Genomic DNA, 17,915 nt, shown 5'->3' with positions numbered 1-17,915 from the left:
TTTTTTTAAATAAATCCCTTTTTTTTCTATATATATTTTTCAAATATTCTCCTTTAATGTGGATTGTTAAAAACTTGAATACCTTTTTCTTATTAAAAAAATATTCCTTTATCTTTTTTCCCTCTATATATGTATGTCTTTCTTTATATTAAGACCCCTTTTGAAAAAACTTTATCATCTTATAATAATAATAGTTTCACTTCTTCTTTTTTTCTTTATAATAAATTTAATTTTTACTATTTTAATACCGCTCCTTTCTATATCTCTTATTTTATTAAAATCTTGCTACTTAATAAATCTTTAGCGTTACGTATATTTTTTATTTTTTATTTAGTTAGCAGTTATTACTTAGTAATTTATTAATCTCTTACCAATAGTCACGTCCCCTACTCCACAGTTTATTTACTACACTTTTTTAATAAAATCTTAGGGATGTAGTCCTATTGTAAAGATGGCTTGGTAAAAATGGCGGTTGCCATGTTTGGAAAATCAGGAATGAGAAGTGTTCTTCCTGGCTTTGTGGGTGGACAACCCCATATGAAAGGTACGATGACTATCAAGTAGTTGATAGGAAGCATTGGCAGGGCTCAGTACTCTGCAAGTTACAGTGGCTATGTCAAGAAGGTCAACTTTGCAGTGAGGGAGAAAAATGTTAGCCGCTTGCAGTGGCAGGTGGGACGAGAAGGTACCCAGGCTATGAACGACTTGGGAGAATGTGCTTGGCCAAAGGGTGAAGGGCCACTCAAGGGACGAAAGGTGAATTACGGGGTGTTTTAGGGACGGACATCACGGTTCTTGCAAATTGTAAACAGTTTATTTAAACTTGTCAGCGGCGGAGTTGTATGGTCGAAACGTAGCGATGGTGCGGTGGCTAGGTGATGGTGGTCTAAAACTATGCTAAAGACAACCAAATGACGTTGATTAGTGGAGTTGACAACTATGATTGTGCAGAGCCAGTGGTCTATGGAGGACAAGAGGCGAAAGTGGTAATGTTCGATGGTTGGGTGGTTGTCGGTAGCCTGATCAACGAGGAATGATTCACAGACAATTGTGGTGGTAGCAGGGTTGTAGGTTTGGTGACTGTGCAACCTTGTGCCCATTGTTAATAATTCTGAATAGTAGCCCTAATGGAAGTGGCTGTGGCTACAAAATGTGGCTGTCGCTGGGACAGTGGGGCTGTGCAAACAAAAGAAGAGTGGTGGTAATTGTTTTGTTTAATAATATATATTATTTGTTTAATATATCTGACAATGACCCATCCATAAGTGCTATGTTTTTTTTTTTTTTTTGTTAGCAAGTTGCCAAAGACCTGAAAAATGGAGAATCTCCCAATGTCTAACGAAATGCTTCAATTATGACAGCAACAAGGTTGATGACTGTTACACTAAAAAATGTCACCATGACTATCTGCAGTTAGTATGGCTCCATCCACTGTCATACTATCCTCCTTAGCAAGTCTTATGCCTCTGCTCTGCATGTCAAACTCTAGAAAGAAGAGAAAATTCATTTAAAGTCAATTATCTCTAGTACGCAGTTTCTCTTAGCCTTACCTGCGGGTACGCAGCCCAAGTTCACAGTACCTGCGTACATGTACGCTCTATATGTAAAGGGGTGGGTGCGTACCCCTGTAAAGGTCAAAAGGCGCGAGTTTCATCTTAAAAAAGTTACTTGTGGTCATTTCTAGAGCATTCTAGAAGCTTGTTTGACGTGTATGAAGCGCCTCCAGATGGTTCATGTACCCAAAGAAAGAGGAACTTATCCCATGAAGAGGGGAGCCTATCCCATTGAAAGAGGGGCTTATCCCATCCATGGTGGAGCTAATTAACTTCCTCTAGAACACTATAAATACAGGCATTGGGCCAGAGGGAAGGAGGCTGAAAGCTGAACATTCCTAAGGGTAGATGCTGCTGGAATTAGGACTTCCTTGTGAGAACTTGTGAGGAGAGATTACCATCTTTACTTGTTTCCATTGGGAGGTGGGTGAGCTGATCAGAGTAAAGGAGGACTCTTGTGGACCCTGGGAGGAGCTTGCACAACACCAAGGCTCAGGTTGTAATGGTTCCTTTTGTTACCTTTAATACAAATTAGTCCATTCTTCTCAATAACTTGTTATTTATGAGTTGTTTCATATACTCCTTGGTCTATATGTTGAATATGCTTTGTTTTATGTTATAATCAGGTGCTATTTAATGGTTTGACTGTTGGTGAATGCAGGTTTTGAAGAGAAGGAGGAGCTCATCCGGATCAACGAAGCTAGGCTACGACAACAGCGTTGGGTTAAAGGTAAGAGCTAAACACTTGATTTCTCATATTGTAATGCATATTTAGAGAAGGATTGCTCTCTTTTGTCTTGTTTGTCATTAGAAAGTCTTAGACTTCTAGGAAGGTCGGTTGTGTCCGCACTGTCGACTGATTCCGTGTGACAAAATGGCGACTCCACTGGGGAAACCATGGATTTGTTTGAGTTCTTTTTGATTTCATATTTTGATCTGAGAAACACTGCTTGTTTTCTGGTTTTTGGCTGTTGAACTGTGTGTTTGGGTAGGTTAGCTTAGGGTTGATTTAGTTTTTCTTTTTTCTTAGTTTTGGTCGAAGTACGCAGGCTCTGAGTTCAGCACAGTGTGTACTTGTACGCACTGTTACTGTGTGCACAGAGCGTACCCGCACCTGTCTTAACAGGTTGCCTGCGTACCCTGTTAAAATTAAGAAAATTTCAAATTTTTGCTTTTTGCTCTTTAGATTTTTCTTTTAATTGGTTTTTCCTGCCCAGATCCATTGGTTTACTATCAAAGATCTTCACCTGAACTTGTTCCGTTAGTGTCGAGAGTTTTTGGTGGAATTCATAGAGTTTTTGCCTTAGGGTTTGATTTTTAACTGGTCCTGTAGTGACTTTGGCGTTAGAGGTTGTCAAACTTTGGATCTCCCTGGTTTTGTTCATCCCTCTTAGGAGTCGGGCCTGTCATAGAGATCACCCTTGTGAGAGATCTACCTTTGTATCTTCTCTTTGCAAATCTCGAAAAGTTTGTTGATTAAAGCTTTGAATTTCATTTTTGTGAAAAAGAACAAAAAGATTTCGATTTTGTTTTTCGATTAGTTTATGATTCTGCATAGACTGATCCTTAGTTGCTTTTTGACTAAGTAAAACATCCGGGAATTATCCTTGTAGGCTTTTGTCCTCTTTATTTTGTTGCTTTTAGGTAAATTTCCCTTTAATTTGCTTTTGAGTGATTTTGATTTGATTGCCTTAGATTTGTTAAAATTGATTTTTGGTAAATAGTTTTATATGCTTGATTAATATAGGGAAAAATACAAAATTCTTTTGGAATCAAGTTTGCTTTGGTAGCATTTGTTGTCTTTTGAAGAAAAGGAAATTTCGTGAATAATTAGTGGTCATGAGTGCATGTTTTGAAAAGATAAAAGAGAATTGTTTCTTTGATTGTCTTTGTTAAGAAAGTTGTTTTCTATAAAATTGCATTCTCTCAACTCTCTTAGCTAAGAGATTCATTGAAAAAGAAAAGTAGTGTAAATCATCTTAGGTGCATCTTTGTAGTGGTTGCGAGTCGAGTCTACACACCACCAGTTTCATCTCCACTACCTTTTGTCTTAAGGAAGCCATAAAATTAACGCTTAAAGTAAAATCAACGTAGTAACTTTTATTTACTAGGGCTCTGAAACACCAATATAGATCAGGCTAGTGTCTTGGAGTAGGAGAGTAATAAACTCTCCAAGACAACAAAACCAAACAAGTAGCTTATCTTGTGATAGATTAAATCCAGCTGTTTCATTTATACTCTGGGAAAGCTCCTCTTAAAGGAGAAGCACGAGCTCGTGTCCGAACCAGTGAGGGGATCAATCCTCCCTCGTTGGGAACAACGCCAGACACACACGTATTACAAACGGTAAACCTCGGATTAACCATTGTCGAGGAGCCAGGGGTCACTTGTCGGTAAACCTTGGATTATTGTCAAGGAGCCGGCAAGGGGATTGAGCTTGATACTCTGCCCTTGCGTGCTGTCGGAGTGTAGACTGTTCCCCCAGGTGTACTTGTTGCTGTTGGTAACCTTAGTGACCATAATCTTTAGGATTCTACCGAGGTGACGGTGGAGGGAAGATCCCACTGTACCTGGAGCAGACGTCGGCTAGACTCACTTGGATTTTCCGGGGGGTTCACTTCACTCGAGACGGTTAAAGTGGAGGAACTTGTGCCGGTCTATTCATTAAGCAGGTTGCCGGGGTAATTGTTCCACCCGCCACTTCTGTACTGAATCCGGCGATGTTGGACTTCATCACCAACTAGCACTTTCGGTCCGGAAGGCTACTGTTTGTGCTTGGTTTGATGCCCTAGATTCTTTAGGCGTGTGCTTCAAATTTGTTTGGTTCTTTAGAGACTTTAGGAAGTTTGCTTTGAGATTTTACTTTGTTTGCGTGTGCAGTAGTTAAAAATCTTTAACTGTGGCGGAATTACCGAGACAGTCCCCTAAATCTCGGGGCAAGTCTCCTGCGGCTGTAACCATAGCCGATTTGTTGAGGAGGTCTCGTAGACTTCGAGGCCTATCTCCCGAAGAGGTTCCAAGTTATTACGAAGGTTTGAAAGTCCTTGTAACTCCTCCTAGTGGCAGTAGAGTAGGTTCACCTGAAGAAGGAGAGTCTTCCTTGGTAGTCCATCAAGATTACCAAAGTATAGAGACAGGTTATAATCCTGACGTTGTTGCAGTTTCTGAGCTTGCTGGTAGTTTTTCATCTGCTAGTGACATAGGCGAGGAACCTGAAATATCTGAACCTGTTACTCCAACTTCTAGTGTTCCTGATTCACCTAGGGTAGAAAGAGTCATAACCGAAAATATTCCTTCTGGATTGATAGCTATTGAAGAACTTGTTCCAGAAGAAGAAGTAGGCCCTGTTCTTGAAGATCAACCTACCATTGATCTAAGAGAGCGTGAATCTATCTTTTACAGTCCTCCTATGAGTACTACTTGGTATCTTTCGTCAACTAATTATCTAGACAACTCAGGTACCGGTTTTTCTCCACCTCGTACTCCTTTTCCACCTAGAGGTATATATAGTCCTGTAAATATGTCTGGTCAGTCATCCATCTTCTCTCAATCACCTGAATCATTTTTGCATGGCGGTCCTTCTGTTCCTACTGTGTATCAGTCACTTTCTGGTACTTTTGCAGGAGCATCTCCTCAACCCATTGAACATGGGTTATTAGCTGGAAACAATGGTAATAAGCCGTTGGGTGTAGGTGACATCTATATGATGTCAGGTTCAACTCCTAGTTCTCAACCTCAAGGTGGGCAGTTACTGCCTGGGGTCCAACCTCAAGTAATGCCTGGGGGGCAACCTCAAGGTACGCAAATTGTGTCTGGGGGGCAACCTCATGGACAGTATATACCTATGGTACAATACTTACCTCAAGGTCAACCCCAGCCTCAATATGTACCTCAAGGTCAACCCCAGTATCAGTACTTACCTCAAGGGTATCAACCCCAAGGTCAGTACTCGAGTCAAGGTCAACCCCACTATCAGTATTTACCCCAAGGGTATCAACCCCAGGGTCAGTACTCGACTCAAGGTTATCTACCACCTCAAGGTCAAAATTATGTTCCAAGTATAGGGAATGTACCTGTCAATTATCAATCCTACCCTCAACCTGGTTACGGATCTCAGTATCCTCAACCTGTTACGAGTCAATACCCCGGAATGATAGTGTGGGATCCATCACAAGGTCAGCAGGTGATGCAGCCAAGTATACAGTTGTTACCTCAAACTGGACAACCTGTAGTTTCTGGTACACCCCAGCAACCACAACCTATCCAATCAACTATTCAAACTCCTGTAACTTCGGTAGTTACTCAGTCGCCAATTGCACCTCGTACTCCATCTCAAATGACTGCTGCAACTACTGCACCATCTGTCCAGTCTACCGCACTTACTTCTGGAGTATCGACAGCTCCAGTTTCTACTGTCTCTGCAACCACCCCTCAGACATCTTTACCGTTGTCTGGATCTACGATTCAAACCATGGTCCAGATGCCTGTAGGGCAGCCTGGTTTAAGTACTGTTGTGACAAGTCAACCTCAATTTACGTACCAACAGTACCAGGGGCAGTATCAACTCGGTCCTGCTGTCCAACAACCGGTTTACCAGTATCAACCGTATCCTGGGTATACTTATCAACAACCTCAACAGCCCCAGTACGGTCCGGTTAATCCTGGTTTTCTGGGAGGATATAATATCCCGAATGTGATTCCTATTCCTAGTTATCCTGGATATCCTCCTCCTGGAACTGGTATTGTGATCCAGAGTTTTAGAGATCCTAACCGGCAATTGCCATTTATTGCAACTTTAGATTTACCCGACTTGACGTGCCTAACGAACGATCCAATCAATTATCTTCCGTTTTGGCCGCCAATGCCAAATAAGTTGCCCAGTGATATACCTAAGTTCGAAGGTAAGTCTGGAGAGGATCCGTCAAATCATGTGATGACTTACCACCTCTGGTGTGCTTCAAATTCTATCTCGGATGATTCGATCCGTTTACGTCTTTTCCAGCGTACGCTCATTGGTCTCGCGGCCAAGTGGTACATTGAGTTGCCACGGTCCTCTTTTTATAATTTCAGCCAGTTAGCTACCTCGTTCCTTACTCATTTTCAGTTGCCGGTCAGATACGATAACGGTACTGAGTTATTAACTTCATTAAAACAATCGACGTCCACTTATATTTCCGACCATATTCATGAATGGCGACGTCGAAGACGCTTAGTGAAAGTTTTTATCTTGGACCAAATCTTAGCTGAATGGTTTGTAAAATCATTATTACCGAAGATTACTGAAGACGTAGCTAAGGCCGGAGTAGTTACTGAGGAGAAAGTCATTGCTCAAGCCCAGTACCTTGACTTAGTTTACACTCAGTCGGGTACGTTGCACGAGAAGATCCCAGATCTTCCTAAGTCGAATCAAATCGCTGCTGCTCCTTCGGGGTCTCATGCTGCTGATGGCATGATTGGTACGGTAAATACTAAAAGTAAGAAGAAATCCTCAAAGAATTCTTCTCCAATTATAACCTTACCAGACTCCCCGACAGGAGAATCTTCTCCTGAAATTACCACCGAAGTTCACGTTGTAGAGTCATCTACGGCTAAATCCAAAAACGGTGGTAAGAAGAAAGGTAAGAAGAAAGAGAAAGCAGATAAGGCTCCAAAGGAGAAAAAAGAGAAGTCAGAATCTAATGACGAGAAGCGCAAACCTTGATATCCTTGTTTAATTTGTGAAGAAGATCATTTCACAAGAGATTTCCCTCAACGGGCGGAGGTTGTGAAGATCGTTAAAGGTTCCCCAACTCCTGCTGTTTTGAAAGATCCATTTCCAAAGCAGGAGAGTAAGATGATAGGTTCTTCCTCGAGTGCCAGTGAAGAACCCATATTGATGATGTCTCATGTACGGATTGCAACTCGGTCGCAAGATTATGGTAGTAAGGGTCCTGTTGATGGTAAAGAAGCAGAATCTTCTCATTCTAATCCATCAACTTCAGCTCCCAGTTCTGATCCACTACAGATCGAGAAACCTAACCTAGACTTAGTAATCAAACCGCCCGCTAAGGGTATACTTTGAAAGTCTGCTTTCAATCCACATGCGAGAGCAGCTCAGAATTATAACATTGTTGAGGATTTAGCTGTTTCACCCTCAGCAATGTCGGCTTTAGAAGTGCTGCAATCATGTCCAGCACAACGCAAATTACTTTTGTCGGCTATAGGAGCTGTTGATATTTAGGACCCGAACCTGATAATCTTCGATCTAGAAAAAAGTACACCGCGTCCCCCTCATCAAATGACTTTCCAGATCCCAGTGATAGTCAAAAACAGGCCCATTCATCGGACTGTAATTGATGAAGGAGCTTCTACGTGTATTATGTCGATTCAATGTTGGAGATCACTTGGTTCTCCTTCATTGAACCAATCCCCGACGATTCTTAAGTCCTTTGATGGCCGTGGGTTCCATCCGTTTGGCATTCTACAGGATTTGCCTATAGGGGTTGAAGGAAAAACCGTTAGTCTAGATGTGGAAGTGGTTGATGCCCCTCTAGAATACAACCTTCTTTTGGGTCGCAGTTGGTCTTACGCTATGACAGCGGTCGTGTCATCGGTCTTTAGAGTTATAAAATTTCCACATAATGGTAAGATCGTGACCATAGACCAGCTGGCTTACTTTTCATCCGACCCAGCCTCTTCAGAGAGTATCCAGCATGTCGGTAAAACGACTATCCCTTACAAGGATGTTGGTGTAGGATTAGTCAAAGATTCCGGTTTACTGGTAACTTTTCCCTTTCCTCCACTCAACGCAGACCCTTCATTTGCTTTCATTCATATGATTACTTCAGACACTATTATTTATGATGATCCTTGGATTGTCCCATCTGAATCTGAGATAGACTCATTTGGTGATGCTATGCCTTTGAGTCCATATGAAATTTCTTATGAAGCCGTGCAGTCTTTTTCCGACTCGAGTTCAACCCAAATTGACCAAATGAATGTGGTCGGTGAAGAGTCACTTTTCACATCAACCTCGGAACGGATAGCATTTCCTGAAGTTGTGTCATCTGACGAACAACTTCGCGAAATCCTAAGTGTAGACGATCTACCATGGGAAGATCTCCATCACAGATCTTCGTTTTTACCTGAGAATGATGACTTTGAAAACGATTTTTCATCCATTTTTACCGCTGAATATGTCAAGGACGCTCAGAATCCCATGAAACATCCTGATTCAGAGTTGAATTTGGCAAACATTTCTCAAACTATTGCCATTGACATTTCAGTCAAAACCGGAACTATTGAGAACATTCATATAGGTGCCTCGTGTACAGATGACGAAATTCAAAACTACAAGGCCCTATTCCAAGAGTTCCGCGACGTGTTTGCCTGGTCTTATGAGGAGATGCCAGGAATTGATCCCTCCATTGTTGTTCATGAGATTAAGACTTACCCGGATGCTAAACCCGTTCGGCAACGTCTGCGTCAGATACACCCTAGGAAAGCGGCTGCAATTAAAGCAGAAGTCGAGAAGCTGTTGAAAGCAGGTTTCATTTATCCGATCTCGTTAACGGATAGGGTTTCGAATACTGTTCCAGTTAACAAGAAACAAGGAACAATAAGAATATGCATCGACTATAGGGATATAAATCTTGCTTGTCCAAAAGACAACTATCCCACGCCCTATATCGATCAAATAATTGATGATTGTGCCGGGAGTGAAATATTTTCCTTCATGGACGGTTTTTCCGGCTACAACCAAATCAATATTCTACCTGCCGATCAACCAAAAACGGCTTTCATTTGTCCTTGGGGGACGTTTGCTTATTGCAAATTACCTTTTGGACTTAAGAATGCCAGAGCCACTTTCCAACGGGAAATGTCTTACGCGTTTCACGACATCAAGCACATTGTGCAACCGTATCTCGATGATTTTCCTGCTCACTCTTTACGTCGAGCTGATCACCCTGTTCACTTACGAGCTATTTTTATGAGGTGTCGGCATTATCGAATTCGGTTGAACCCACACAAGTGTGTCTTCTGCATAGAAGTGGGACGATTGCTAGGATTTGTCGTTTCAAAAGCCAGTATCCACGTCGATCCCTCGAAGGTAGAAGCTATCATCAAATTGCCTCCGCCTTCGAGTTTGCACCAACTCCAAAGTTTGCAAGGGAAAGCAAACTTTTTACGTCGATTCATTCCTAACTACGCCGAGGTTACAAAGGGTTTCACCTGGTTGTTGAAACAAAATGCTCAATTCTCTTGGGATGAGATAGCTCAGAAATCTTTTGATGCACTTAAGCACGCGTTGACCCATGCACCGTTGCTGCATCCTCCCAACTACAACCAGGATTACTTTTTGTATCTCGCCGCCTCCCACTCCACCATTGGAATGGTCTTAGTTCAGGAAGATGAATTCGGAACGGAACATGTGATATATTATCTTAGTCGGACCTTAAATCCAACCGAGTTAAAATACTCACATGTGGAAAAGTTGGCACTGGCAGCCGTTCAAGCTGTCCAGCGTTTTCGTCACTACATTCTTCTCCGCAAAACTACAGTGATTTCGGATTGCAACCCTATGATCTATATTTTGACTAAACAATTGCTAGGGGGCAAGTACTCCAAATGGATCGTTATCCTGCAGGAGTTCGATTTGGAGTTCGAGAAGTCCAAGTCTAAGAAATCCTTAGTTTTTGCCGAGTTGATGTGTGATTTCCCGCGTGCTGATACAGAGACTGTGGCAGAGGAGCCCATTGCGGACGAATATTTGTTTCTTATCAGTACTTTAGATCCGTGGTATGGGGATATAATTGTCTATCTCCAGACCCAATCCTTTCGGCCCGAAATCTCAAAGTCAGAACGTCGGAAAATTCGGTTCCAGTCCCAACAATACAAAATCATTGGAGATACTCTTTATCGTCGTGGGGCGGACTTGATTTTTCGACGTTGCTTAACTCATGAGGAAGCTGAGAGGGTTTTGAATGACTGTCACTCTGGAGCATGTGGCGGTCATATGTCTGGGTATGCCACTGCCCAAAAGATATTGCGCGCTGGTTATTTTTGGCCGTCCTTATTTAAAGACTGTATTATTGCGGTCCGAAAATGCCACAACTGTCAGGTGTTTGATCGAAAGATGCGTGCGCCACCTACTCCTCTCCACCCTATAATTGCCGTTGGTCCTTTCACCAAATGGGGTATCGAATTTATTACTTGTAACCCTCACTCGGCCGGGGGGCATGCGTATATCATCCTTGCGGTTGATTATTTTACTAAGTGGGCCGAGGCGATGCCTACATTCGAGGTAGACAGCAAGACAGTAGCAATTTTCGTATTCAATCACATTATAGCTAGGTTTGGTGTCCCACAAGCAATAATCACTGACCATGGGCGCCATTTTCGAAACATTATGATGACTGAACTTACAGGCCAGCTTGGTTTACGTCATGATAGTTCTACTCCTTATTATCCCCAAGCGAACGGTCTGGTTGAGTCTATCAACAAAGTTCTAGTTATCATGATCCGACGGATCATTGGTATTCATCGGTCGAATTGGCACAACATGTTATTTTCGGCGCTATGGGCATACCGAACCTCAGTGAAAACATCAACAGGGTTCACTCCTTTCCAACTAGTTTATTGTTTGGAAGCCATGCTGCACATTGAATGCGAAATCCCGTCACTGCAAATGGCCATTGAATTACTCCCAGCTACTTCTGAAGAGGAGAAGTGTCTGTTATACTTAGCTAAATTAGATGAGACTCGACGTGAAGTTGCTTTAGCAATCGAGACTCACGCAAAGCGAATGAAAGCTCAGTATGACCGGAATATGACCCCTCGAAGTTTTTCGGAAGGAGACCTAGTGTTGTTATATGATCTAGCTAATGATAAGCTAGGTGCTGGAAAATTCGTTCCTATGTGGCATGGGCCCTACATTGTTAAGCGAAAGCTAGCAAAAGGGGCCTATGAGCTGGTAGACTTTGACGGGGACTCTTTGGGTAAACCCAGAAATGGACTTTACCTAAAGAGGTATTATGCTTAAATGATGGGTATGGAGATCTTAGTTAGTTTAGTTTTCTCTTTCTAGCCAGTATGTGTGCTTAGTTTAGACTGTGTGCTTAGTTTAGACAATGTGCTTTAATGTAGAGAGTGTGTTTTCGTCATTATTCTGGCTTATCTTGGTTTTGCTCTTGATATTGCAGATGTCGACGCCTCTCCAAACGTACATTGGATTTGCTGATGGTGCTTGTCGTAGTACACGGAATATCTCTTCCGCAGCTTGGGTTATCTATTCGCCCTCTGACGAGTTAGTTTCTATGCATGGGGTGAGCCTCGGTCAAACAGCAAAGAACATTGCAGAATACAGTGCAGTGATTGAATTATTATCTGAATCTATTTCATTTGGGATTCGGAGTTTGATAGTGAGGTTAGATTCTGAACTCGTTGTATTACAGCTTAATAGAGTCTATGCCATTAGGAATCCAGTGTTGCTGAGATTGTTTTTGAGGGTGCGTCTCTTGGAACGTGAATTTGATTACATTGAATATCAACATATTCCAAGGTCTTTAAACACATTAGCAGATGCAATGGCGTCTCGAATGTTAAATAGACATTTGTAACAATCATAAATGCAAATTTATAAACATTTCATCATACATGTTAAACAAAATAAGCCGGTAATAATGATATATATAGATAGGAGTGTGTCAAAAAATATACATCGTCTTCGATCATAGGTTTAAAACACCTTATGATCGGCAAAATGATAAGTACAAAAAGTCAAAATGTCACATGTGACTACAAAAGTGACCATCCAGTCACTGGTGATGCTCCCTGTAAGACACCACTGCACGGGCTACCCTACATAGAAATCTCCTAAAAGGTCCCGGGACTGCGACTACATAACGCTGCAGTCTGATAGGAATATCATCTATAGTCGTCTCCGGTATATCCACCGTCAGACGCTCTAGATCCTGCTCCAACTCAGCTAGCGTCTCTGCGGCCGCATCCTGTGGGGCCGGTGCCGGTACAGCTGGATGTCTCCTCTCAAAAGCCCGGAGATTGGCTGGACGCCGTGGGCCTACATCTGCATTTTGAACATTTTTACTGTTAGTTTGAGATGATATATATAAAAAACAAAAAAATAGATAATTTAAAAACTTGTGAAAAATGAAGTACCTCTGTCATCCCATTGTTCTCCCTGTGGAAGAACCATGTCCGGATCATTCCGAAAATCCATTCCGGCATAAGGAAAATCCTGAATCACAAAGACCTGGCCCTCTAGCCAGTGAAAGTAACCATCAGGAAATAGAACCACTGTCGTGCCCTCGTCAGGATGCCGGGCCATTAGCACAACCCATCTCGTCAACTTAGGCTCCCGAGGAGCCCCAACTGGAACAGTAAGCTGCTGGGGGATCAACATAGGAACTCTCTCTAGGGCAAAGCTCACAACCAAAGGCCCATATCCAAAGGTCTTTAGTTGCCCGTTCTTTACCCTAGTCAGTTGGCCCTTCATGTTGGCCAACACATCATCGCACCAGTTGAAAATGGTGCCTCGGTAGCAATCTATCGCTATCCGCATTTGGGACCAGGTGGCAATGTGCAAGGCGGCTGCGGCGTAGAGTCTGGTAACTGAAAAGGAAATTACTATAAGTTCAGGCACGGATATATATTTGATTTCTATCCCTTTCTCATGGTTCTGATTGTTGCACCACTCTAGCCGGAGGCTAGCAAGGGATTGGCCACCCGGCCTAGTCCCGGAGAGAGTCAGTTGCTCGCCCCTATTGGGCAAACCAGTGAGAAAGTATATGTCAGAGGGCTCTATCTCGAGCTGGTGCTCTCCGATGTAAAAGCATTGTTCCTGGACATTCCACCTTTCAACCAGCCACTCTAAGAATGGCACCTGTGCCCTCATGCCAGCTATGGCCCAGTATTTGTATAGTCCGCATGCCTTCAAAGCATCAATGGAGGGTTGATGATTTATTGTGGCTAAATCAACGTCCTCGTGCTCTCTTTCATGCCAATCAAGCATGGTGTGCTCCCTGCACATCATAAAACATCTATTAGAGTCCATAAAATTTTAAAATTTTGGTCTATTTTGGAGGTATGAGGGTTTCAAAATGCGTTTTGCGGGGTACGCACCCCGGCCTTTAGGAACAGAGCGTCTGTACGCAGCTGCCCTTAAGGCCGGGTGCGTACACCCGGTATTTTCCCCATTGAGAAAATATCGGGGTACGCAGGTCAGCAGTGCATGACCTGCGTACCCCAAAGGGCGCATCTTGAAACCCCAAGACCCCCAAAAAATCAAATAAAAACTTAAAAATGAATTCTAAACGGATGGAAATTAAGAGAGGGATGTTGTAAAATACCTGATGAAACGGCGTTCGATTCTGACGGTCGGATTCTCCGCAATCTCCACGGGAAGTTTCTTGCCAAAAGCCCTTTTCTCAACCTCAACAGTAAAATGGTAAAAATGACATGGTAAGAAGTCTTTTTATAGGTTTTTTGGATAAATGAATGCTAAATTTGTTTATTTTTCACCGTGAAAGGATATTTTTCAATGTATTTTTGCCCATCTTAAACAGGTATGAGTAATGTGTTGTTTTTGTGCAGGACAAAGGGGCTTTAGGGTAAATTATCATTTTTCACGTCAGAGTCATCTTTTAAGCCCTTTTCTGACTCCTAAAACATGAAAAGATTGCCGAGCGTTTCTTTTACACTCGTTAAAATGGAATTAAAAGACGGTCTTCTTATAGCCCTTTTCCGACCGTAAAAACGCAAAAAGATTGCCGGGTTTTTGTCGTTTCAAACTCGATATTGGAAATAAAACGACGTGTCTTTGATCGCTTTTTACTTTTCAGGTCAACGACACTAAACATGAAAGTACTCCTTGGTCGCAACATCAAGCGGTTCTCTCTGGTATGATTTTATACTTTTTCGGGCTTGAGAGACACAAATTGACGAAAAAGTTCACCTTGGAGTCTCCTTTAGTTTTTTCAGACTCTCTAAAATTGAAAAACACCGAGTTTCTCCTATACTAGACTCGTTAAAATTTCACAGTAAAGGACCTGTTCGATTACAAACAGGAACGGACCACTCCTTCTTAGGGTCCGAATCTAAACTAAGTTGGAGTCATCCAAAGGATGAGCTTATAATCAAGCATATGTTATCCTCCTCAAGCTTGTAAAAAATAAAGAGGTACTTGCCAGAAATGATGGGGGAAAAGAGGGAAGAATGAACCTATTTGTTGTCCTTTGCTACAGAAGAACCTTATCACCGCTCTTGAACACGACACTTTTCATTCACCTGGGTTGGGAAATCCTTTGCCTTAAAAGTTGATCAAACCTCTTTGAAAGTCTTCAACCATTCTTGGGTATTAACTTTGGGTCAATCGTCTCCAAGCCATCTGTCATTTCATTATGTGTTCAAGAGGTCTCTGCAAATAAACCATTCATACGCAAAACACATGTCATCCATTTGACCATCCCTGAGTCAGTCCTTACAGCAACATTTCTTCAACTTGAACAATGATTTCGTGTTGTGGGCTTGCCTGCAACGGGTCGCTTTCTATCGACATCAGCACATTATCTAGAAAGATGACTTAGAAATCGTCAGTACCTTGAAGTCTGCATGCATCAATGGCAGGTTTCTCGCCTTTGACGACGGTTTACATCATTGACTTTCGATCAAGGGATTCCGTGACATGTTCGACATCAACTCATTTATTAACATTTCATGGATTGTACTGGGTACTTTGAGAACCATTGACATCACTGGTGGTCTCTCTCACACTTGTTAACGGTTTACATCATTGATCGATAATCAAGTGGTTTCTACCATGCTCGACATCAACTCATTTATTCGCATGGATAGAATCATACCAATTCGAGAAGTAGAGATGAAGACCCTGGATCTAGTTTCCGCCATCCAGGCTGCGAGGAGTTTTGTATTCATTATATAGTAGACTTATCATAAACAGATGGCTGCGTCCATACTGTGTCTACAAAAGTCTATGATTACAATGTACTGCAAAATCATTCTTGTATCAGAGCAGTAGTTAGATTGTTAGTTAAAGTTTTCAATCTGAGTATGGGAATGCCTACCTCAGTGATGATATCATCTTATATATGTCTTTTGTGTTGAATAATTGCAGGTTCTGACCAGGCTCTCCGCAAGATACTCCTTGAAATGATAAAGTACTTCACCCTTCCTAGATCATATGAAACCCTAATCTACTACAGGCTTCGCACTTTAGGGGGCAATCTGTTACACTAAAAAATGTCACCATGACTATCTGCAGTTAGTACGGCTCCATCCACTGTCATACTATCCTCCTTAGCAAGTGTTATGCCTCTGCTCTGCATGTCAAACTCCAGAAAGAAGAGAAAAGTCATTTAAAGTCAATTATCTCTAGTACAGAGTTTCTCTTAGCCTTACCTGCGGGTACGCAGCCCAAGTTCACAATACCTGCGTACATGTACGCTCTGTATGTAAAGGGGTGGGTGCGTACCCCTATAAAGGTCAAAAGGCGCGAGTTTCATCTTAAAAAATTTACTTGTGGTCATTTCTAGAGCATTCTAGAAGCTTGTTTGACGTGTATGAAGCGCCTCCAGATGGTTCATGTACCCAAAGAAAGAGGAACTTATCCCATGAAGAGGGGAGCCTATCCCATTGAAAGAGGCGCTTATCCCATCCATGGTGGAGCTAATTAACTTCCTCTAGAACACTATAAATACAGGCATTGGGCCAGAGGGAAGGAGGTTGAAAGCTGAACATTCCTAAGGGTAGATGTTGCTGGAATTAGGACTTCCTTGTGAGAACTTGTGAGGAGAGATTACCATATTTACTTGTTTCCATTCGGAGGTGGGTGAGCTGATCAGAGTAAAGGAGGACTCTTGTGGACCCTGGGAGGAGCTTGCACAACACCAAGGCTGAGGTTGTAATGGTTCCTTTTGTTACCTTTAATACAAATTAGTCCATTCTTCTCAATAACTTGTTATTTATGAGTTGTTTCATATACTCCTTGGTCTATATGTTGAATATGCTTTGTTTTATGTTATAATGAGGTGCTATTTAATGGTTTGACTGTTGGTGAATGCAGGTTTTGAAGAGAAGGAGGAGCTCATCCGGATCAACGAAGCTGGGCTACGACAACAGCGTTGGGTTAAAGTTAAGAGCTAAACACTTGATTTCTCATATTATAATGCATATTTAGAGAAGGATTGCTCTCTTTTGTCTTGTTTGTCATTAGAAAGTCTTAGACTTCTAGGAAGGTCGGTTGTGTCCGCACTGTCGACTGATTCCGTGTGACAATGACGATTGATGGCCAAGGGCTGGTGTTCGGAGAACGAGAATTGTGCAGCAGTGAAGTGGCTAAAGGGTCGACTGCTCTGAAACAAAATGAAGCGAACAAAGTTCCTTCTACAAATTAATTACTCCAGAAGACTTGGAATATAAAGATATCCATGAGGATACAAATATTATATTAAAGTGTGTGAATAATATTAATTTACAATTAGAATGAGAGGCTTGCTTATATATCAAGCAAGTGTCTCTTCATGGAGAGTAATGTCCTATTTACACATGCCTCTTCAACCTAACTACTAATTATTATTAACTAATCATTATTACAATTATCCTCGTTACTTATATTTATATTATTTATATATATTTTATTCATAACACACGAACAATGCTTGAACCACTAAGACTTTGGATTCTAAGGTGTGTTATGATGAAGAAACCTTACTACTCTGCAATGGTCTAAAGAGGCTAGAATAGGGGTTTTATCATTTAGGGGTTAAGGAATTATGGAGCATGGATTGCTATTCAAGCATAGGACCATGTGCTTTCCCTTTTGGCAAACTAGGTAAGCAGCAACATGATTTCTCATTGGGACCTAGAAGATGACCTCGAAAGGTTAGCACTTGGAAAATATGGGTGTCATTTTTAGTAGAGTTGATATCATCATGATCAGACTTGGTATTCTTAGACTTCAGTCAGGGTTGTCCTTAGAAATGCATTGGTAGCAAATCCACTTTCTTTACTGCCCACAACATAAACTTTGACTGCCTTTCTTGCCACCATAGAAGTAGAGAAACCATCTACCCTGAACCATCCAACTAGAAGAAGGTTGATTAATATTTCTGTTAACCTTGGCAATATTAGGGAGGGAGTGCTAAATCTTACTATTAATCCTTTTCTCAGCTCCTCCTGTCCTCTATTCCAAGCCATGCAAGTGTCCTTGACTTCTTGAGCCGTGTAATTTTCCATGGAATCTAAAGCCCTCGCGCTGACTCTTATTTCTTCATCATCTTTTGTCCTAAAAGATGTGTTCAACAACTTTTTCGAGTCATCTTTCTCTAGTAGACACACTGGAATGCA

At 41.9% G+C, this 17,915-nt stretch overlaps 1 pseudogene; it reads left to right on the top strand.

Annotated features, from left to right (window-relative positions):
• LOC149243070 (uncharacterized protein At1g01500-like) overlaps window positions 1-17,441 on the top strand; it is a 41,829-nt pseudogene extending 24,388 nt beyond the window's left edge.
• The last annotated feature ends 474 nt before the right edge of the window (window positions 17,442-17,915 follow it).

The sequence above is a fragment of the Pinus tabuliformis genome, chromosome 8 (genome assembly GCF_031772625.1).
Source record: "Pinus tabuliformis cultivar Carrire ecotype Pingquan chromosome 8, CPIR1, whole genome shotgun sequence".
NCBI classification, from domain to species: domain Eukaryota; kingdom Viridiplantae; phylum Streptophyta; class Pinopsida; order Pinales; family Pinaceae; genus Pinus; species Pinus tabuliformis.
Note: the sequence above shows the minus strand (reverse complement) of the source record. Positions and strands in the feature narration are given on the sequence as shown.